The following is a 22,502-nucleotide window of genomic DNA, read 5'->3' as shown; positions in this document are numbered from 1 at the left end:
GGTGCTTAAAACCTTTCCCTTGTATAACAAACCCTCTGTAGCCAAATCTCTGATGAGTTTATTAGTTTTCATTTTAAAAACTTCTGTGGGTTTTATTCTCTCTTTCACCTATTCCTTTTTGGAAACAATAAAGCGCGGTGGCGACTCTGTTTAAAATGAGCTAAGTCTTTCCCATGACTCTAGTCTCACCAATTTCACCGCTACACCCGTTAATATTAATATTTTGATCAGTAACTTCATGTTCCTGTTAATATTCAATATTTTTATCAGTAACTTTATGTTCCCGTTAATATTCAATATTTTTATTAGTAACTTCATGTTCCCGTTATTAGTAAATTCATGTTTCCGTTATTATTCAATATTTTCATCAGTAACTTCATGTTCCCGTTAATATTCAGTAACCCCAAATTCTAAACTAATTATTTTAGCGTGATGCTTAGCTGTATTGATGAATTTCGGTGTATTTTAGAATAATTAGAATAATAAGTGGAATTATTTTAATTAGTAGAATAAAATAATATCAGTGTTAGATATATTAAGGGAAAGAGTGGTCAATTGTGAATAGTAATTGAGGGCAATATGGGAAGACCATATTAGGGGTCTTAGGGATAAAAAGAGAAAAGAGGGAATCATTCTGCACGATTAAAGTTTTGAGAAGAGGCAGAAGGAGAGAGCTAGGGCACGAAGAACATCGAGGAATACGTATAGAGAACGCAAAGAGAAATAGAATCCAACCATGAATCGAGGTAAGGGGGGACTCTTCTGGTTAATTTCTATTATGCGATTGTAGGTAATAGAATAGATTGATATGTGATTCGATTCGATTGAGTATATTGGGATTGGGATTGTTGGATTTGGGGAGATTGATGATATTGCATGAAATTATGATTGGAAAATGTGTTTTAATGATGCTTGATGATGTGTGATAATGTCTACTATGTTTTTATACCTTTATATGATGTTGGGAATGCATTTGGGGTGAAAGGAGTGCGAAATCGCAGGTGTGTCGCAGAATAGCGAATTGCTAAAATCGCAGGTCCGCTGAGCGGAGGGGGTCCACTGAGCGGAGGTCCCAACATAGTTCGCTTCTGCCTGGTCCCGCTGGTGCTCCGCTGAGCGGACCCTGCTGGGCAGAAAATTTTCCAAACTTAGAAATTGCGTATCTTTTGATCCGTGTATCATTTCTTGGTGTCATTTTGGGCGTTGTAAAGCTAATTAAATATTTTATATGAGGAATGGGTGATTGAGCGGTGGCTCGACTTATTTTTAAAATTGATTTAATTGTTTGTGAAATGAAATATTGTGCATATGTGGAATTGTGTGAATATGACATTATTTCGGGTGATGGTGGAAGAATTGTAATTATTATTACTGGGATGATTGTTTTAATAATTTAATGATTGTGCATGATTTGGTTAATGTAACAATGTGGTTGGGTTGTAATTATATAACGGTGATTTTGACGTTATATGTGATGTGAATTATATTGATATAATTGTATATGGTGTTGAAACCGAATATATCATTCGGTGTTGTTTTGGTGAGTTATCGGTGATGACGTTGTTCATTTTGATCATGTGGTGATTGTTTTGATCGTATGATGATGATTGATTTGTTTTGAATGATGCATGATACATGTACATACTTGTTGGTGATAACTATGTGAGTTATGGTGAGACGATGCGGTGCGTCGGATCGGTGATGTTTTAAGTATGTTATATGTGTGCATTCATTCATGTGCATTTGATGATGGATCCCGGGGATGTTTGGATCGTTGGTGGACATATTTCCCATTGTGTGGAAATTGTGTCGGTGGGCCGTATCTCGATGAGACGTAGATCGGTTAGGTGGATTGATTCCACGGATTATTGGTACCACATGCATAGTGTCAGTCGGTCATATGCATCTTTGTCATGACATGATTAAGTTGATTTTTGTGTTATGTTTGGTGTTGTATTTGTTGTGATAGATGAATGATAATTGAATATCTTGATATATGTCAAATTCGGTGACTGATATGTTATGATGTTTTATTGCTTATGATTGCATAACATTGATTAATTGAGAATGAGACTCACCCTTACTTGTTGACATTTTTCAGATTTGAGAAGTAGCGGCATTAGTGCTCGGTGAGGATGACTCGTAGAGTTTATCCGTTTATGTTGGGTCGTGTCGGTCATGCTCTGATCTTGTAACCCTGGGGAACGATAGTTATAGAGTTTTATGAGATTACTCTATTTTATTTGGTGTTGAATTATAATTCTATTGGTTGTATTAACGATGTTCTGTATTCCGCTGTGAAACATGATTATGTTTTTGGTAAATCGTTTTCCTAATGAAGCATGACTTTGACCTTAGTTGGTTTATCTGTTTTAAATAATTGTGGCACCCTTGTGTATATGTTTTTACTCTGATTATTTATTTAATTTCTGCGGGGTTTAGAAGGGTGTTACAATAGTGGTATCAGAGCAGGTCGGTCCGTCCGACCAATTGTCGAGTCAGTTGAGTTGCACGACAGTTGAATACTGTCGGCGTATTATCCCTTGGTACGCGACAGGTGAGTGAATCACTGTCGGTACTTGTTTGTTTGTTGCGGGAGTTGGTTTGAAACAAGTGGGGGAGAAGCTTCGCTTCTCGGTTATGTTTCAGTTGTAAGATGATTGATTCAGTAGGCTGTTGTTGGCAACAGTGCAAGCGTTGTTGGAGTTGTTGTTTATTTTTTTGAATTGAAGGTGACTTGAAATTAGGAAGTTACAATGTATCAGCTCTGCTGATGGGCTGCGAAGTTGTCAATTGAGTAGCCTTGCGTCTCAGAAGAGGTTCAGCTGCAAGTTTGCAAAGAGGATTGATGTCGTAATGTTTCAGAAATCGCACTTCGGCGATGGAATGTGTTGCTCAAGTTATAAGAATTTTTGAAAGTGAAGAGATATGATAAGGGGCTGTTTGGAATGTGATCGAGTTGAAGAGAATGAGTTTTGGAGTGAGATTTTCGTAAGCAAAACGCATGAAAATTGCTGAATAGCTGCAGAGTTTCGAAAATTCATAACTGGAGTTCTGGACATCCGATTTGAGTTCCGTTTGAAGCGTCGGAAAGCTAATGAGATGAACTTTGTTATAAAAATGGTTGCAGCAGCTGTAACATATTTAATTGTGACAGGATATTGTTGGAAAGAGGTGAAGTTGCGGTTACACTTGTTCTTAGAACTAGACTTGTTTGTTGGTACTGCACGGGTTGTTAGTGTCAGAGTTGAACGAATGGAAGAAATAATCGAAAGGTTTGTCTCTTGGACGTGTTGTTAGTATGTAGAAGTTGGTTCAAGGTGATCTTAATGGTAAGAGTGCAAACGTTATTGAAGCAATGTTGTTGCGAACCGGTGAGAGTATGGACTCATGAATTTGTATCAGTCGAGTTTGAGATGTGCGTAGATTATGGACGGTGAATTGATTGAGAATGAGGAATTATTCCAATGTAAATGATAGTGGATGGATTAATTATGTAGATGGTATGTCTTGAGTATAGTTGGATTATAGTCGGGTGATTTTCGTAGTTGGATGAAAAGAAAGGATGTTGGTAGATCTTGGGAGCAAGCGAGAGAGATGGAACTTATATTCATCAATCTCAAATTCTGATTTTTGCAATTATGGAGCAGCTGTCAGTAAAAGGGGCATAACTTTTTACTTGTGATTCAGATTGAAGCGATTCTGGACTTTTTGGAAATCTTACAAAATTTCCTACAGGTTGCATATAAGATTGGTTATTAGGAAGTTTGTAAAGAGGGAGAAAAGTGCGTTTTAACATTTGGGTATGATGCTTACTTTTTCGAAAATTCTGCATATGAGAATTATGAACCAGTCCCATTGAAAGGATGATAACTTTTTGCTCGTAACTCGTATTTGAGCGATTCTTGATGTTCTGGAATCTACACGAATTTTCCTACATTTGGGAATATAATTTTGTACTTAGGAGGTCTATATTGGAAGAGAAAATTGTGTTTGAAGTTGGGTGATTCTTGCTGAAAATTGAAAAGGTGAAGAAGAATGTAAAATATTGATAAGTAATGAAACATTGGTATTTGTAAGAATGCGACGGTATAGAGAAATGCATAGAGATGTAATTTATGTATAATGAGAATGATTATAGCAGCGATGTTATGAGATGGTAATGTTGAGAGGAGAAGGAACTCAAGAGAGATCGCGATAATAATGTTGAGTTATGAATTGAATGAGGCCAAGTGTGAAACTAGGTGGATTATAAAGGTTCTGAGAATAAAAGAAAGACAATTGGTTGGTTAGTGTGGTTGAAATTCTTAACTTGGATGAAAGTTGCAATTGGAGCGAACCGAATCGGATGGTACTTGATGTAGTAATGATTCCCGATGTTAGAAGGATGTTTAATTGATAATTGTGTGGTGCTACGAGCGTGTATAAGAATGTGTATTGGATTTTGAATGTTTTTGTATCATTGGCGAGGTTGGAATTGAGGAAACTAAGAAGACTTTGGTAGGCCTTAGAGAATTGGCAGAACATTATGCATATGGACTTTGGGCAAAAGTTGAAGTACGCTATTGTCGTTGGGTAATGATTATTTATGCCACTGTTATGGTTATCGGCTGTCTATTGGCAAATTGAGGAACTGATCACCCTTAATCTATTGTTGATAGTAGACGGAATCATAATTGATGGATAGATGTGTCATGAAAACTAGTATAGTATGTACGTTGAATTGGTTGAAGTCAAGCCGAGCGCTTGAGTATTATTTGATTTGTCAATGGTCGTTTTTAAAGAATTATGTGCGTTGTTATACGATGTGTTAGGGGGAGCCTTACGGAGTGAATCCTAGATTGTGGAATCCACTGTGAATTGTGGCCTTTTGGCAAATAAATGCATTGTCTAAATTAAAGGTGAATGCATGTTAATTGTGAATGAGTTCGTTGCAGTTTGGCGTAACTAGTGGGAATGTATGTGGATTATATGTGATAGTATGAGATGAATGCATGAATATATTGTGAATATGTATGCATTTCAAGAGTGTCTTGAGTTATTTTTGCACGTGAAGCATCATGATGTACATTCTTGTGTTGTGTGATTCTAATGAGAATTCGTCGTAACATCGTGTGCCCATGTGGGGTGTGAGCGATGATTACAAACGATTGTGTGCCTATGTGAGGTGTGAGCAATCGGATTGTGTGCCTATGTGAGGTGTGAGCAATCCATAAACATTGTGTGCCCGTGTGGGGTGTGAGCAATGGGTGAACATCGTATGGTCGACGGTGAGTTACATTAAGTAACAAACGATGATTCCAAGAAGTTCCTGAGTGAACTTGAGATGATTGAGTCGGTATCGCATTGCATGTGCATAGAGTCGTGAGTCTGTCTCTATGATTTGCATTTATCATCTCTGTATTTGTGCATTGATGAATGAACACGAGTATGTATGTTTATGTCGAATGTTCCGAGGTGTTGTCTTACGGATCTAAGTTTGAAGTATTCGGTAACTTCGAGAGCGTAGAATACCTGTTGGAACAGAACTTTCAAAAAGATAAGTCAAAAATCTTTATTATGTCGGTTTTGGTGATTGAAAGTTGGAGTAAACTTGGCGGAGTGGATACTTTACAAGTATTCAGAGTGCGCAGCGAATGCATGGTGTAGTGCAGTTGTTCATACGTGAGTAAAAGTGATGTTGGTAGGTTGGTTACGTTGATGTCGTGTTTAAGTTGTGTGTTCTTATGTTGTTGTGTTCTATATCTTAAACCGGAGAATTCCTAAGTTGGTTACTCTTTTTGTTGTGATGTTAAGTTATAAAATGTGTTACTTGAGTGGCATGTGTGTTGTTTTCGCCATTGATGTTATGAATTGTTATATCATACATGGGCTGCCTTTCGGGGATGATAGTTGATTAGTCGGATGGAATAAGTAGTTGGAGTAGTTGAATCGGATAAATTTTCGAGGACGAAAATATTCTAAGTGGGGGAGAGTTGTAACACCCCAAATTCTAAACTAATTATTTCAGCGTGATGCTTAGCTGTATTGATGAATTTCGGTGTATTTTAGAATAATTAGAATAATAAGTGGAATTATTTTAATTAGTAGAATAAAACAATATCAGTGTTAGATATATTAAGGGCAAGAGTGGTCAATTGTGAATAGTAATTGAGGGCAATATGGGAAGACCATATTAGGGGTCTTAGGGGTAAAAAGAGAAAAGAGGGAATCATTCTGCACGATTAAAGTTTTGAGAAGAGGCAGAAGGAGAGAGCTAGGGCACGAAGAACATGGAGGAATACGTATAGAGAACGCGAAGAGAAATAGAATCCAACCATGAATCGAGGTAAGGGGGGACTCTTCTGGTTAATTTCTATTATGCGATTGTAGGTAATAGAATAGATTGATATGTGATTCGATTCGATTGAGTATATTGGGATTGGGATTGTTGGATTTGGGGAGATTGATGATATTGCATGAAATTATGAATGGAAAATGTGTTTTAATGATGCTTTATGATGTGTGATAATGTCTACTATGTTTTTATACCTTTATATGATGTTGGGAATGCATTTGGGGTGAAAGGAGTGCGAAATCGCAGGTCTGTCGCAGAATAGCGAATTGCTAAAATCGCAGGTCCGCTGAGCGGAGGGGGTCCGCTGAGCGGAGGTCCCAACATAGTTCGCTTCTGCCTGGTCCCGCTGGTGCTCCGCTGAGCGGACCCTGCTGGGCAGAAAATTTTCCAAACTTAGAAATTGCGTATCTTTTGATCTGTGTATCATTTCTTGGTGCCGTTTTGGGCGTTGTAAAGCTAATTAAATATTTTATATGAGGAATGGGTGATTGAGCGGTGGCTCAACTTATTTTTAAAATTGATTTAATTGTTTGTGAAATGAAATATTGTGCATATGTGGAATTGTGTGAATATGACATTATTTCGGGTGATGGTGGAAGAATTGTAATTATTATTACTGGGATGATTGTTTTAATAATTTAATGATTGTGCATGATTTGGTTAATGTAACAATGTGGTTGGGTTGTAATTATATAACGGTGATTTTGACGTTATATGTGATGTGAATTATATTGATATAATTGTATATGGTGTTGAAACCGAATATATCATTCGGTGTTGTTTTGGTGAGTTATCGGTGATGACGTTGTTCATTTTGATCATGTGGTGATTGTTTTGATCGTATGATGATGATTGATTTGTTTTGAATGATGCATGATACATGTACATACTTGTTGGTGATAACTATGTGAGTTATGGTGAGACGATGCGGTGCATCGGATCGGTGATGTTTTAAGTATGTTATATGTGTGCATTCATTCATGTGCATTTGATGATGGATCCCGGTGATGTTTGGATCGTTGGTGGACATATTTCCCATTGTGTGGAAATTGTGTCGGTGGGCCGTATCTCGATGAGACGTAGATCGGTTAGGTGGATTGATTCCACGGATTATTGGTACCACATGCATAGTGTCAGTCGGTCATATGCATCTTTGTCATGACATGATTAAGTTGATTTTTGTGTTATGTTTGGTGTTGTATTTGTTGTGATAGATGAATGATAATTGAATATCTTAATATATGTCAAATTCGGTGAATGATATGTTATGATGTTTTATTGCTTATGATTGCATAACATTGATTAATTGAGAATGAGACTCACCCTTACTTGTTGACATTTTTCAGATTTGAGAAGTAGCAGCATTAGTGCTCGGTGAGGATGACTCGTAGAGTTTATCCGTTTATGTTGGGTCGTGTCGGTCATGCTCTGATCTTGTAACCCTGGGGAACGATAGTTATAGAGTTTTATGAGATTACTCTATTTTATTTGGTGTTGAATTATAATTCTATTGGTTGTATTAACGATGTTCTGTATTCCGCTGTGAAACATGATTATGTTTTTGGTAAATCGTTTTCCTAATGAAGCATGACTTTGACCTTAGTTGGTTTATCTGTTTTAAATAATTGTGGCACCCTTGTGTATATGTTTTTACTCTGATTATTTATTTAATTTCTGCGGGGTTTAGAAGGGTGTTACATTCCCGTTATTATAAATTCATGTTTCCGTTATTATTCAATATTTTCATCAGTAACTTCATGTTCCCGTTAATATTCAATAGTTTGATCAATAATTTCACGTTCCCGTTAATATACAATATCTCAGTCAAATTTACTTTCAATATTCGTTTCCCGCTAATATTTAATATTTTAATTATGGGTTAAATTGCTTTCACCCCCTTGCAATAGTTGCGTGTTTTTATTTTCCCCCTATTAAAAATTTTTTTGTCTCCCTTAACAAAAAATATTATGTTTTCAGACACCCCCTATTCCATGTTTGGCTGACTGGGCGTGGAGAATCTTGCTGATTGGGCACATGACGTGGTTGTCTTTGGAAAGTTTGGAAAAATTGCAAATTAATATTGAAATTTTGGTATTAATGTAGCAGAGGCAGAGTAGAGAGATCCCCCATTTATTAATTACTCCTAAACAGAAGTCAATGAGACCTGGGATCACACATGTTCAGTAGACATTGTAAGTAAAAGCTTACACTCACCAAGGAGAGTTTTTGACTCATGGCAAACAAATACAAAAGCACAAGTGTATGACTCAAGGAAAAGCAAGCTTTGTCCATCTTTGCATCTGTTAGGTCGACCTAGTTCATCATCAGGTCGACCCAAACTGAAGCAAATAAAGGATATCTCTGCTAGGTCGACCTAGCCCACAATCAGGTCGACTCAAACTGAAGAAAAAACAACATTCCTCTGTTAGGTCAACTCATTCACGTTCCCAGGTCGACCTAAACTGAAGAAAAGTCTCAAGAATGGATTCTAACTGATTTTAGGTCGACCTAGACTCCCAACAGGTCGACCCAACTGGCAACAAATTCAAACTTGCTTAATATACTCCATTTAGGTCGACCTAATCAATTAAGTAGGTCAACCTATCTGCTCAAAATTACGTGCCAAATTTAATGTTTGCTCAGCACCAACATACCAGCTCCTTATATATCATCTTATGTTAATTATTTTCTGATGAACACCAACAACTGAAAGAAACACAAAGGCTTCTCATCTTCGATCTTCGTCACAACTCCAACACAACTACACACAATCATTTTTGCGTTAAGGGTTTACATTCAAGATCGATAACGTCCATGGAACGGAATTGAAGATTCCTAGTGGGTGAAGATTTGTGGGGTTTTTGGTGAATAAAATCTGCGGATTTTGTCCTCCAAGAATGGTGAATTTTGGGGGTTTTTATCAAGAGGCTTTGTCAAAGATTCAGCTGAGTGTGAAGATTGAAGTACAAGGGTTCAAGCAATTCAATACACTGCAGCAAGGAAATCAAAGTGAAGCTCTTGGAAGATACTTGATCTGGCTCAAGATCAAGGGGAAGAAGATTCAAAGGATCAACATATTCGGTTTATCGTTATCGCTTTGTTATCTTCTTTGTATAAACTGTTTTCAATCATAATGAAAGACATCCCAATTCCCATTTGGAATTGGGGGCAGATGTAGTCGTAGCGAGGACGATCAACGAACTGCTTGAACAAATATCGTGTTCTTATCGCTTTTATCTTTTCGTTTATATTTCGCTTTATTCTGGTTATAATTGCAAATTGATCAAAGGTTCAAGCGTTAAACTTGTGTGTTAAAATCTAACACAAACATCACAAGTCACCACACATTGAATCATAATCAATTTGGCTATTATCACCAAGTGTTTGATATATTGCTTCAAATATTATCAAGTCATTGCAAACAAGTTAATCAAGCGAGTAGTTTAATCGATTTGCATTAGTGTAACTATTTGATTCTCTAAGCGATCTCTTCATCAATAATCCTTAACTATTTTGTGGTTTTATCACATATCCGATTCTTTCAATAGAGGTTCGGAATAGATGCAAGTCGATCCCGATACGCTTTCGCCTAAGTTTGAAATAATTCCGAAAAATTCTGAGGCATCTACTCACCCCCCTCTAGATTATAACTTTTAGATGGTTCTGTTTAGGAACAACTAACACTTCTGAACTTGATGTTATAAACAATGTCATAACATTCATAACTAAACAAACAATGTAGAAGATAAATAACACAGTTAATTGTTAACCCAGTTCGATCTAACTACCTACTCTGGGGGATACCAAGCCAGGAAGAAGATTTCACTATCAGTAGTACTATTTTATGTAAACAACCTCAAGTTTACAGATAAACAACCTCTGGTTTACCTAGTCACTACCCAATGCAACCTTTATCTCAAAACTCCATCCAAGACAAGAGAACCTCTGCTCACTCCCTAGTGATACCTAATTGTTACAACCCTGCAACAGCTATTTACACAATTAACAATACACAATAACTTGATCTTGCTTCACAACTTCGATCAAGAACACAATACTCAACTCTTACCTACAGGTTTCGAGTGAGGACAATCACTTCTCTAACCTACAGGTTTCGAGAAGGACATGGCAGCCATCCCACAACCTGGGTGGTCTACCTATAGAAACCCTAATGACTACATCGTTTCTAAACAAGGTTTTCTATATCAAACTAAGTTACAAAGTTTCCTATTTATAATCTGATCCCAATTGGACTTGGGCTTACAAATCGCAGCACTCCTTGCTGTTACAAATATGCAGAAATATTCTGCTACAAATAAGGTCATTTAATCATGAGTTTCCTAATTTATCTCCTAAATTAGAAACTGCTGAATCTTCAATCTTCTGATCTGATTCTTCCTGAATCTTCAATCTTCTGATCTGATTCTTCAATTATTCTCTTGACCTTTAAACATGCGCCATATAGGATTACAAAATATTCTGCGAATATCCTGTATCTGTTAAGTAAAAACTGAATCTTCTTTCCAGTTCTGCAGGCGCGATGTCATAAGTTGATGTCATGACATTCCTTCTAACATCTTGCTTGTACCTGTTTTGTTCTTTTTAAACTTGCAAGATTCACACTGATGTTATGTTTTACTGCTATTATGTTTTAGCCAAACATAGATGCCAATCAGCCAATAAAAGCACTAACAATCTCCCCCTTTGGCATATTTTGGCTAAAACTTAAACATTCTTTAAAAGTGAAGCAAAATATAACTACTTCAACTTTTAAGACACCAAGGAAGAACAGAATTTTACATTCTCAGAATTGGGTTTTTTCCTTCTGTTCTTCAGAACTTGAACCACATCATAACATCGTCAGTCTGCTACAAAATCCTTTGTTTCTTTTTACAGTAGCAAAATCAGAAGATGGTATTCTCTCCCCCTTTTTAGACACAATATGACAAAGAATGGACCGATGTCATAATATGCAGTGGAACACCTTCATGCAACACTGATGTTCCCGAGGAAGATGATGGGAGAAGCCCTGCGTGTTGGAGGACCAATGGTGGCATAAGAGACCCCTTCCTCAGTCTTGTACCAGAAACCGAATCCTAGCATAGACCTAGAGAGAGGACTTGAGTGAAAACTGTCCACCAGTCCTAGTAACTCAGAACACAAATCACAATTGTGTTCATAACTCAGATCACAAATCACAACGAAAATGATTCCTATACTAAAGGTTGTATAAAGTGGAACATCTTTGTTGTTATTGCAGAAAAACCCATGGTAGAGACCATCAGAAAAACCCCAGCCCGTGTTTTTCTTTTTTTGAAGAGGTTTTGGTACAACAACCCATCGCAATACCAAACCCAGACTCGACTCACAAGAACGCACACGAACGACATTTTGAGAGAGTTTGATTTCTGCAATTCATGGAGATGCTATTATATAGCCATTGGAGATTATAGGAAATAACGATGGTCTTTGGTCTTGTTCAATGGTCAAACGGTTAATTAGGAAACAGTTCCAAAAGTAATTACTCTTTCCAAAGTAGTTTTTGACTGTTTTTCTGATAGGAGTTATCTTGAATTACCAGTGCATGCATAGTCATTGATTGTACTTTACACCGACCACTGATGCGTAGATAAACTTCAAGTCAGATTTCCTTGTTTGACTTAAAAGATTCAATGTCTTTAGACATGTCATGGCATCGTGTCAGACATCGTCACTTTTCTTCCCTTTAAGCACATAGCTCAAGATTTCGTAAAAGATTAAGACAGAGCATCTTTTGGACCAATTAACAGACTCCCTACTTACCCACTAGTCATAGACTTAGACTTCTGTTGTTCTGAACACCTTGAGACTGTTAGACACACAACTACCTCATTAGTGTTGAGAAGGAATCGTGGTTACCAGTTGCACATGGTTAGCTTGAACCATTCACAAATAATTGACAAAAGTATCACATTTTCTTCATGATGTTTAAAGTATTTTTAACCAAGAAATTTTTCTTGACAAAAGAAGTTACTCCCCCTATCTACGATAGTATGAGCTTCCCCAATGGAATAAGCTTGAAATGATGAATGGAAAATATAAGACACCTCTTCATATCTTCAAGAGCCGCACCCTCTGTTCAACAGTCCTGCTGAACACACTCACTATAGCAAATTTGTTCCTTACAATAAATACTTACACCAGAAGTAGAATGTCATAACATTGTGTCTGACAATTGTACTACCAGTATTTTCCACAAGTTTCATCTCTTTCTTCAATAGACCATTGCCTAATAACTTATCTCCTTCAGAAACGATCAACAGATGACCTCTTGATACTAGAAGCACACACAGAGAGGTTGCCACAATCTCAACAAACAGAACTGCCACTCCTTGAATTTTGTTGAGCATAACCTTACCATGTTTGAATCAGATCATGGTCTGGTTAAGACAATTCGAAATCCTTCTTGATATGGTGTTTTTCAATCTCACACATTGATTAACATGCTCCTTGAACAGAAGAGATTCTCCTTTATCCTTAGTTGTGTTGATCCGATCATAGAACTTTTGTCTTCATAGTCATCTTCACTAAATGAAGTCTTCATCATGAAAGTAATCATGTATTGCCAGAACACATTACTTACATCCAGACCAGAACCTGCCCATTCTAATCCATATTATGCCTCAAGTGCCACTTTAAACATTAATGTTGCTTTTTCAAACTTCTAGTGTATATTCTTAGTCCTTCTTCCAGGAAATACGTACCTTGTGATGTTGGTATCACTTAAGACACAAGTTCATATGAACTCAAATAGACTCTGACTATCCATAGAGATAACACTTTCACTATAGAGGACTTGGAACACACGAAACAATTTGTGTTCACGACTCGAAACAAGACTCTTTATTCTTTACCAAACAGTTGTAAAGAATGACATTAGACATAACAATGTCTGAACACTACCCTTAAACCCTATGATTGACTCAAATAGACAATCATAACCTAGACTCTAGACACTTCTCATATCCGAAAGAAGAACATGAGGGGCTCAAACAAGACTCAAACAAAACGAAAAGACTATATACACCTGAGCAATTTAAACAACATACCTGGACTTTAACCAAAGTCTTCATCAAGAAATGTTATTTGAGAACGAACTACACCAGGTGGACTTTTGCATAGGTTGGATCATGCACTTAGATCAGAACAAGTGATACACACCATCAGTTCATGTCGTCAGATGATAATGCAAAGAATATTCTTTGCTGGTCTTTTGAGAATAAACATGATTTGAGTTATGCTCTGAATTTTTGTGTGACTTTGTTCTTCTTTCTTCAAGATTAGTCTTTGAAAAGACTTTGCAAATGGATAAAAGTAGAAAAACATTGTCTTTACTGATCTTCATACTCATTTACTCCCCCTGAGATATACAACTTTAGGACATCTTTGATGTTCGTCCTTGAAGTTCCCTTCATTTGGAATTTGCCACAGTTTCCATGTTTAGAAACCTCAGTTTGCTAGCTACACAAGATTCAGATTGCCATACTCTGTAACTTGAAATAGAATAAACTATGATTGTATAACCATAAATTGATCTTTAATATACACGTCTGAGTTGTTTTATACAGACCTTATAAATATCCAGCTCCCATCAAAATATTTAATAGAATCAGTATGCCACATCAGAGATTTTTGCCTTCTTCTTTGATGTGTGAAGATAATTGAGAACTCATGGCTAGAAGAACTTCTTCTCAGTCCAACATCCAGGTTCTAAACCTAATAAGTACTAAGTCTCCCGTCAAAGTACTTACTAGCTTTTCAGTTAGAATTTTCTACTCACACTAGGTCATTCTGACTGATTACCTCTTCACATTTATACTTTCTTTTCTTGGCAAATAAACAAAATAACTGAATATCTTGAGATGATGTTGTAACATCAGATATGACAACACTCGGGGTAATAGCAGAATAATCCAATTATCAGCAATATCCAGACATATCAGGGGATAAAGTAGCCAGCATCTCAATAAGCTTTTCTTCAGACTCTCATTCTGATTTTGAGATGATGGATGCCATAGTCTGTACCTATAGAGAAGATTCCCTCAGCTAGGTTTCTGGAACGGACTTAAGTATAGCATGACACTGAATTAGTCAGATTCATCTGACTTCCTTGATTTCAAACAACACTACCCTTTCTGGATATAGGCATTTCATAAGTACAACACAATGCTTACTTTAAGTGTTAGTAGTAAGTATGACAACTACAGATTGATTACTTCAAGGGACCATACAATATGAATATTCTTTGTTCAAACGATCTTCTACCTTTACCACAACAGACAGGATGCCTGCTCTGATATCACTCCTTGCTGTTACAAATATGGCATTCCTTCTAACATCTTGCTTGTACTTGTTTTGTTCTTTTTAGCCAAACATAGATGTCAATCAGCCAATAAAAGCACTAACAATTAATATGTTGCAAAACCTGGGTTTCGAACCCAGGTCACAAGGGCTACAGCGTTGCAAGCAAACCAACAAATCATGCATGTTTAGTTGTATATAATTGCAAAGGAGTTCTATATATTAATGCTCCATTCTTTTTCAATAATATATATATATATATATATATATATATATATATATATATATATATATATATATATATATATATGTGTGTGTGTGTGTGTATATATATATATATATATATATATATATATATATATATTAAACCTATATATATGTTTAATTTTATTAATGTATTATTTAAAAATTAATTAAATAAATAATTTGTTAAAATATTATTAATCTATTAAAATGTTTAATAATATATATATTTAATAATTTATTACATAAATAATCTATTAAAATGTTATTTAATAATATATTTTATAATATATTATTAAATAATTACATAAATGTAAAATAATTATTTAAAAATTTTAAACTATACATTTTATAAATATACATTTTTAAATTATACATTTTATAAATAACATTTTAATAGATTATTTATTTAATAAATTATTAAACATTTTAATAGATTTTTTAATAGAATATTAATAGATTATTAAATATATATTTAATAGATTATTTATTTAATAAATTATTAAATATATATAAATTATTAGACATTTTAATAGATTTTTTAATAGATTATTAATAGATTATTAAATATATAATTAATAGATTATTTATTTAATAAATTATTAAATATATATAAATTATTAAACATTTTAATTGATTAATAAGATTTTAATAAATTATTTATTTAATAAATTATTAAATAATACATTAATAAAATTAAAAAAACACACACACACACACACACATATATATATATATATATATATATATATATATATATATATATATTATTGAAAAAGAATGGAGCATTAATATATATAATTCCTTTGCAAATATATACAACTAAACATGCATGGTTTGGTGGTAAGCTGGCATCGATATTGCCCTTGTGACCTGGGTTTGAAACTGAGGTTTTTGCAACTTATTAATTTGCATTTTTCCATGCTTTCCAAAGACAACCACGTCATGCGCCCAGTCAGCAAGATTCTCCACGCCCAGTCAGCCAAACATGGAGAATCTTTTTTGTTAAGGGGCCAAGACAAAAAAAAATTAATAGGGGGGAAATCAAAATACGCTACTATTGCAGGGGGTGAAAGCTATTTAACCCTTTAATTAATAACTTTATGTTCCCATTAATATTCAATAGTTTGATAAATAATTTTATGTTCCCGGTAATATACAATAACTTCGTGTTCTCTTTAATATTCAATATTTTATTAATAGTTTCGTGTTCCCGTTAATATTAAAAATTTGTTCCTGTTAATATTTAAAAGTTGGATCAGTAACTTAATGTTTCCGATAATACTCGAAGTTTCTTTAAGTAAGTTCGTACTCCCGTTAATATTCAATATTTTAATCAATAACTCCTTGTTGGCGTTAATATTCAATATTTTGAATATTAACGGGATACTCGTGCATCGCACGAGTACCAGTGTGGTACGCTCATTTGTTTTAAATGGTTTATTTTACTTAGAAATTTAAATAGGATAGTTAAATAAAAATTATATGACAAAATAGATATGAAGAGTCAATAGGAAAATTGATATCAAAAAATTAAAATAAATGTTATATTATTTATTGACTAATTAAACTATTTTGTTAAAAAAAGATTTAGATAACTACGAGTCTGAACTAAAATAGCTTTTCCAAGTAAATTCATAAAATGCGCGTTCGCACGGGTACCTGTCGTTTTCACATATTTGGATTGAAGAAAATAAAAGGTATTAGTAAAAGACCAAATTTTGGTTAAAATGAGTAAAGTTATAAAAATACTATTATTAAAAAAATTGAATATTGAAAATAGAAAGTAATTTAGAAAATAAAGTTTATATTGTTTTAGATTGAATAATACATCTAAGGATGTATTTAAGAAATGTAGAGGATCCATTGAGAAATAATATGGGTAAACAAAATGTATGAATTATAATTCATAAAATGAATGGGCTATTTATTGAAAGACCCATATAACCGAAGTTCCAATAACAACAGGACAAAACATGAGTTCATTTTGTTTTGTTGCCAATTTTCTATTTTTTGGTGAGTACGACAATGGAGGGAGGAGTTCAACAGTGTCATGGTCAATTTTCCCAACGTCATGTTTCTTTCAATAGTTTAATCAATAACTTCATGTTCCCGTAAATATAGAATATTTTGATTGATAACTTCATGTTTTCGTTAATATTCAAAATTTTGATCAATAACTTTATGTTCCCGTTAATATACAATATTTTGATCAGTAACTTCATGTTTTTGTTAATATTGTAACTTCATGTTCCTGTTAATATTCATATTCTTATCAGTAACTTCATGTTCCCGTTAATATTGAATATTTTGATTAGTAACTTCATGTTTTCGCTAATATTAATATTTTGATCAGCAACTTCATGTTCCTGTTAATATTCAATTTTTTTATCAGTAACTTCATATTCCCGTTATTAGTAAATTCATGTTTTCGTTATTATTCAATATTTTTATCAGTAACTTCATTTCCCGTTATTAGTAAATTCATGTTTTCGTTATTATTCAATATTTAGATCAGTAACTTCATGTTCCCGTTAATATTCAATATTTTGATCAGTAATTTAATATTCCCGTTAGTATTAACTATTTTGATCACTAACTTCATGTTCCCGTTAATATTAATTGATTAAAATCAATTTACAAATCAAATATATTATTTCATATAAATCGAATAACTATTCCTATATATGAATAATTTTGTTTTGAAATATAATAAAAATGTAAAAAAAAATAGTTCATAAACGCAAAGGTACCCTTCGTTTTCGTGCATTTGGTTTGAAAAAAATAAAAAGGTATTAGTAAAAGACTAAATTTTTGTTAAAATGGATAAAGTTATAAAATTTTAATATTAAAAAAATTAAATATTGAAAATAAAAAGTAATTAATAAAATAAATTAGTCCCATTGATCCAAAACAAATGATCACCCGCAGTTTGAAAAATCTCCATACTTGAGCCCATATCTACGTGATCACCCGCAGTTTGAGTCTGTTTTCGTGCCCTATAGGTACCTAAGTACTCATACCCATACCCGTTTACCCGCATTTCTAATAAAAATTCATTATCAATTATAATTTATCATGTGATTTGAAGTTTTTTAACAACATTAATAAAATAATTAAAGATGTTATTGTTGACTTAAGAATTTAAAAACTTGTTCCATTTACAAAAGAAAAATTAAGAGTTACTAATTAATTTTAAAATAATATTTATCATTAATAACATATATTAGTAAAATGATTACATCAATAATATATAATCATTTTTTCATATATTATTTTAAAAAATATTGTATCTTAAATTAAAAAATGATTTTAAAATAAAATTATTAGTACCATAAACAATTAAAAAACAATAATTATTCCCGTGTTTGAATTTATATATTATTTTAAATATATTTACATTTTTTTATTGTACAAAAAATGTAATAACCCGTATGTTCGCATAGATTATGGTTTGAATATCTGTACATTTGTCCGGGTACTGATGTTATACGTGCATTTATTTTTAAAATGTAATAATAATAATAATGAAAAATTAAAAAGAGAAAATAAAACTTATAAAGTAATTTAGACATGCAAAATAATTTTGTTCTCATTTCAATATTATCAATGTAGGACAATGAGTTGTTGCTTAGGTAATTGAATTAAAAACCTTCAATATTAGATGCATAGGAAGCTAAAAAAAATTATCTATTTTTTTATGAAAAAAAACGGTTAGAAACTTGAGTATTATGGGGTGTCCAATCCCAAATCAAGAAGTATGGAAAGCTCGGTTGAGTATCTAAGTGGCTTAGTTCTTCCCCCTTGATAACTACAAGTAGCTTTTAAGGAAGGGGCCCCCCAAGTGCTTAATACTTAACGGATACACATCAAAAAAATTGGAGGAAATTTATATTATCATTAGTTCTTTACCTCCTCACAACTATCCAAGACAATGAAGTCATTTCTTCAATCTTTCATTTATAAAATAATTTAAGCATATAATAAGCATCATAGCATGCACTTTCTTACAATGGGACTAATTGGTGTGAAAGTGTCCTGGCCTTTTGTAAGAGTCCATGAAAGACCTGCAGACTAACAACAAAAGAGAAAAAGAAACCACACCAAGTATTAGATTATAAAAATATCAGGTTTAAATCACCTGAATAAAGAGTAAGCAGAAAAACATGATACATGGCCAAAGCAAAAGGGAACTACTCCGTCCGTCCGTCCCACAATAAATGATCCAGCACACCATTTCACACAGTTTAAGAAAAGTGTATAAAAGTAAGAGAGAGAATGTTGGTTTTACCATAATACTCTTATTATGTATTGGAAATGGTGAAAAATTTATTAATTAGAGGGTAGAATTGGAAAAAGTGCATTGGAAACTGAAATGGATCATTCATTTTGGGACATCATTTTATTCTAAATGGGTCACTCATTGTGGGACGGAGGGAGTATTACATAAACCATTTCATAAAGGTGTTTTTCTAATCAGATGTTCTTTAGTTACTAATTACTAACACACCAACACACCTAGTTAGTGCATAATCTCTGAAGCCTTTGAAAACAGGAGAGTGAAATTGCACTGCCAAAGACGAAATCATCTTTTCCTTCGAAGAGACACTGGTAGAAATAGTGAGTTCCCGTGTTGTCCAAAAGAGCCTCTTGTGTTTCTTTAATATTAACTCTATAGAACATTTCTTTATCACTGTCTACTCTCAGTGCCGCTGCCGGCATTCCTTTTCCACCTGCCGATGCAACCACAGTATTCTGCAACCATCGCACATAGATCATCAAATGAAGGATTGCAGTGTAACCGTAATTGCAACCACTGACGATTAACACAGTTTATAAGCATAGCAAAAATTGTGTCCTTACCTCAAAAGTGACAGCAGTTGCACAGAAAAAATCTGACTCAACCGCGATAGTCGATGAACCGTAGGTTCCCAATGTCTGACCATTTGGGCCTCTGTCCAAAGATTTATTGTTCCAAGTAATTACAGGACCTGTAGTTAGATTCTTCCACCAATAAATGATACATAAGGCTTCTTAATCGGCACAAACACTCTTTCTCTGCACAAACTTCATACAAACCATTAGAACAAAGAAAAAAAATCAAATCATGTTTCTGCCTTAACAGCACATACACTTTCAATCATATATGTAACATGCCTTCGTTAGTGTCCAATCTGACACAGATGTCAACGTGTTAGTGTCAGTGTCTTGTGATCAAATACTTGATATGTGTTCGTTAGTGTCCAATCTGACACTGATTTCCACTGACGAACATTTATGTCGACGTGTCAGTGTCGTGTACCAGATGATAAAACAACGATTAAGTAAATTGCAAACCTGTAAATTCCTGGAAAATATAGAATTTGAATTTATGTTTGTTCCAATTAGGAACCAAATCAACTGCACCTTGAACAGTTTTGGAATGTCCATTTCCATTCTGATCAACAATAATAACTCTAACCTCATTATGATTATAAACGTTACTCTTTCTCAAAACAAATCTTTGTTCACCAACCATCAAATCTTCCCAACTAATATAACTCCTAACATCATCATCGCCTTTGCATTCTACTAAATCCACCTCACAAAAAGTTAATAATTAAAAGTTTGAAAATAATATTACGAAAATTACGGCATCAATTCATAATTGAAAAAGACACTGTAATATATAATTTTGGCCTACCATTATACCGAGAATCATTGCTAAAGTATATAGAACTTTCCTAATCGGCAGTAAAACCTATTATTTATACTCATGAATGATTTCACCTTGTGAATCACATAGAGTTATCAAGAAAGGATAATTGAACTTATCTTTCAATGGAAAGGAATAATTGTCAGCAAGTTTGAACAAATACCAATGAAGAGACTTCCTTGATTTGAGGATTATGCAGGCTGACAAACATCAGTCCAGAATCTACTTTTTTTTTTATACTTATTTTGCTGTTCAATTGGTTTATTTGATTTCTATTGTTGTCATTTGTTGATGCTGATTTGTTGGTTTGTTGTTTTAGGTTATGATTGATAGTACTAATTTTTGTCATTGATTTACAGCAGATTTGAAGATGAAAACATTATCGATGTGCGATACTGATATTGAAACTAATCTGTTGCTGAACTTAGTCTAGTCTTTCATGGCTAACCATTGAAAATATAAGGTATTCCAGTATATGATTTAAGTCTAATTGATGGTAAAAACAATTTTAATGAAATAAACGAGATAAACTTCATGAACTAAGCTATCATCCTTGCTTATTGATTGAAACTTGTCTACAACTACCTACCACAACTTCCACCTTTGATCTTCAACTCGATCTTGATCACAAACATTTGATGGACTTGAATCTTGACACCACAATGATCTTCACTTAATTCTCGATAAACATAACCCCCACAAAATAACTACAAAATGTGTTGTCCGAATTAAAAACTAAAAACAAAATAATAATAATAATAATAATAATAATAATAATAATAATAATAATAATAATAATAATAATAATAATAATAATAATAATAATAATAATAATAATAATAATAATAATAATAATAGTAATAGAGTTAAAAGGTAGTGCACTGACAGTGTAAAATAATTTTACACTGTCATCCAATAGAAAATTATAAATGTTCCATGTCATTAAGTTTTTTTTTAATAAAAAAATGGTTTAAATGGATACATGGGTGGTGATTGGTTGACAGTGTAAAAATATTTTACACTGTCAGTGCATCACCCCTTTTCTCATAATAATAATAATAATAATAATAATAATAATAATAATAATAAACAATGATAAAAAGATTTGGCCCGCGCAAAATTATTAAGGTATCTCATCCTATATAACGCCAACTTTAAGCTAGCGTTACATTTCACAGAATGTGCTTTTAGGGATTGTTTGGTTGTAAGGAGAAATGGAGAAGAGAGAAAGAGGTTGAGAGAGAATGTGAGAAGAGAGAAAGAGGTGAGAAACAGAATAGATTTAATGTAATGTTTAGTATAAAAGAGAAAGAAGAGAAATAGGAAAGAGAGAGTAATAATGATTTAAAGAATTGACAATAAAGCCCTTAACTTAAAAAAACCATTTTCATTATAATTAATATTAATTTAATAAACTGCTTAGATTTTATTTTTAATCAATATTTATTTTATATTAACTCTTACAAATAATTTTTATTAATAAATTAAATTTATTAGTTTAATTCGTTCCTAAATTTCAACCGGTTATTTTGGACAAAATAATAGTAGTTCAATTTTTTTATTTGAACGTAGTTTACATAATTTTTCATCTTATACTATAATTTTTAAAGAGAATTTCTTTAAAGACCCCCCTCTCTTCTTGGTTACCCTTGCTGAAATTCCCCAAATGCCCCCTTTAATTCGGAAATGCATTTCTGAAGTTGGAAAAAAGAGTGATTTCAGAAGTACATTTCCGAAATCACTTTTTTATAACGTAAAAAAAATATTTTGGAAATGCATTTCCGAAATAATGTATGTTTGGCTGTTTAAACAAAACAGCCTCCCCCATTTCTATTTACCCTAAATCTTTCAAACATTCCAAATTTCTTCTCAACCATTTGCATAACC

The 22,502-nt window shown here is 33.4% G+C and overlaps 1 pseudogene; it reads right to left on the bottom strand.

Moving 5' to 3' along the window:
* Window positions 1–19,438: 19,438 nt before the first annotated feature.
* Window positions 19,439–20,516, bottom strand: LOC131614124 (pectinesterase QRT1-like; annotated as a pseudogene).
* Window positions 20,517–22,502: the final 1,986 nt, after the last annotated feature.

This window comes from Vicia villosa, linkage group LG6, assembly GCF_029867415.1.
Source record: "Vicia villosa cultivar HV-30 ecotype Madison, WI linkage group LG6, Vvil1.0, whole genome shotgun sequence".
NCBI classification, from domain to species: Eukaryota; Viridiplantae; Streptophyta; class Magnoliopsida; order Fabales; family Fabaceae; genus Vicia; species Vicia villosa.
The sequence above is the reverse complement of the archived record's forward strand: the minus strand, read 5'-3'. Positions and strand labels throughout refer to the sequence as shown.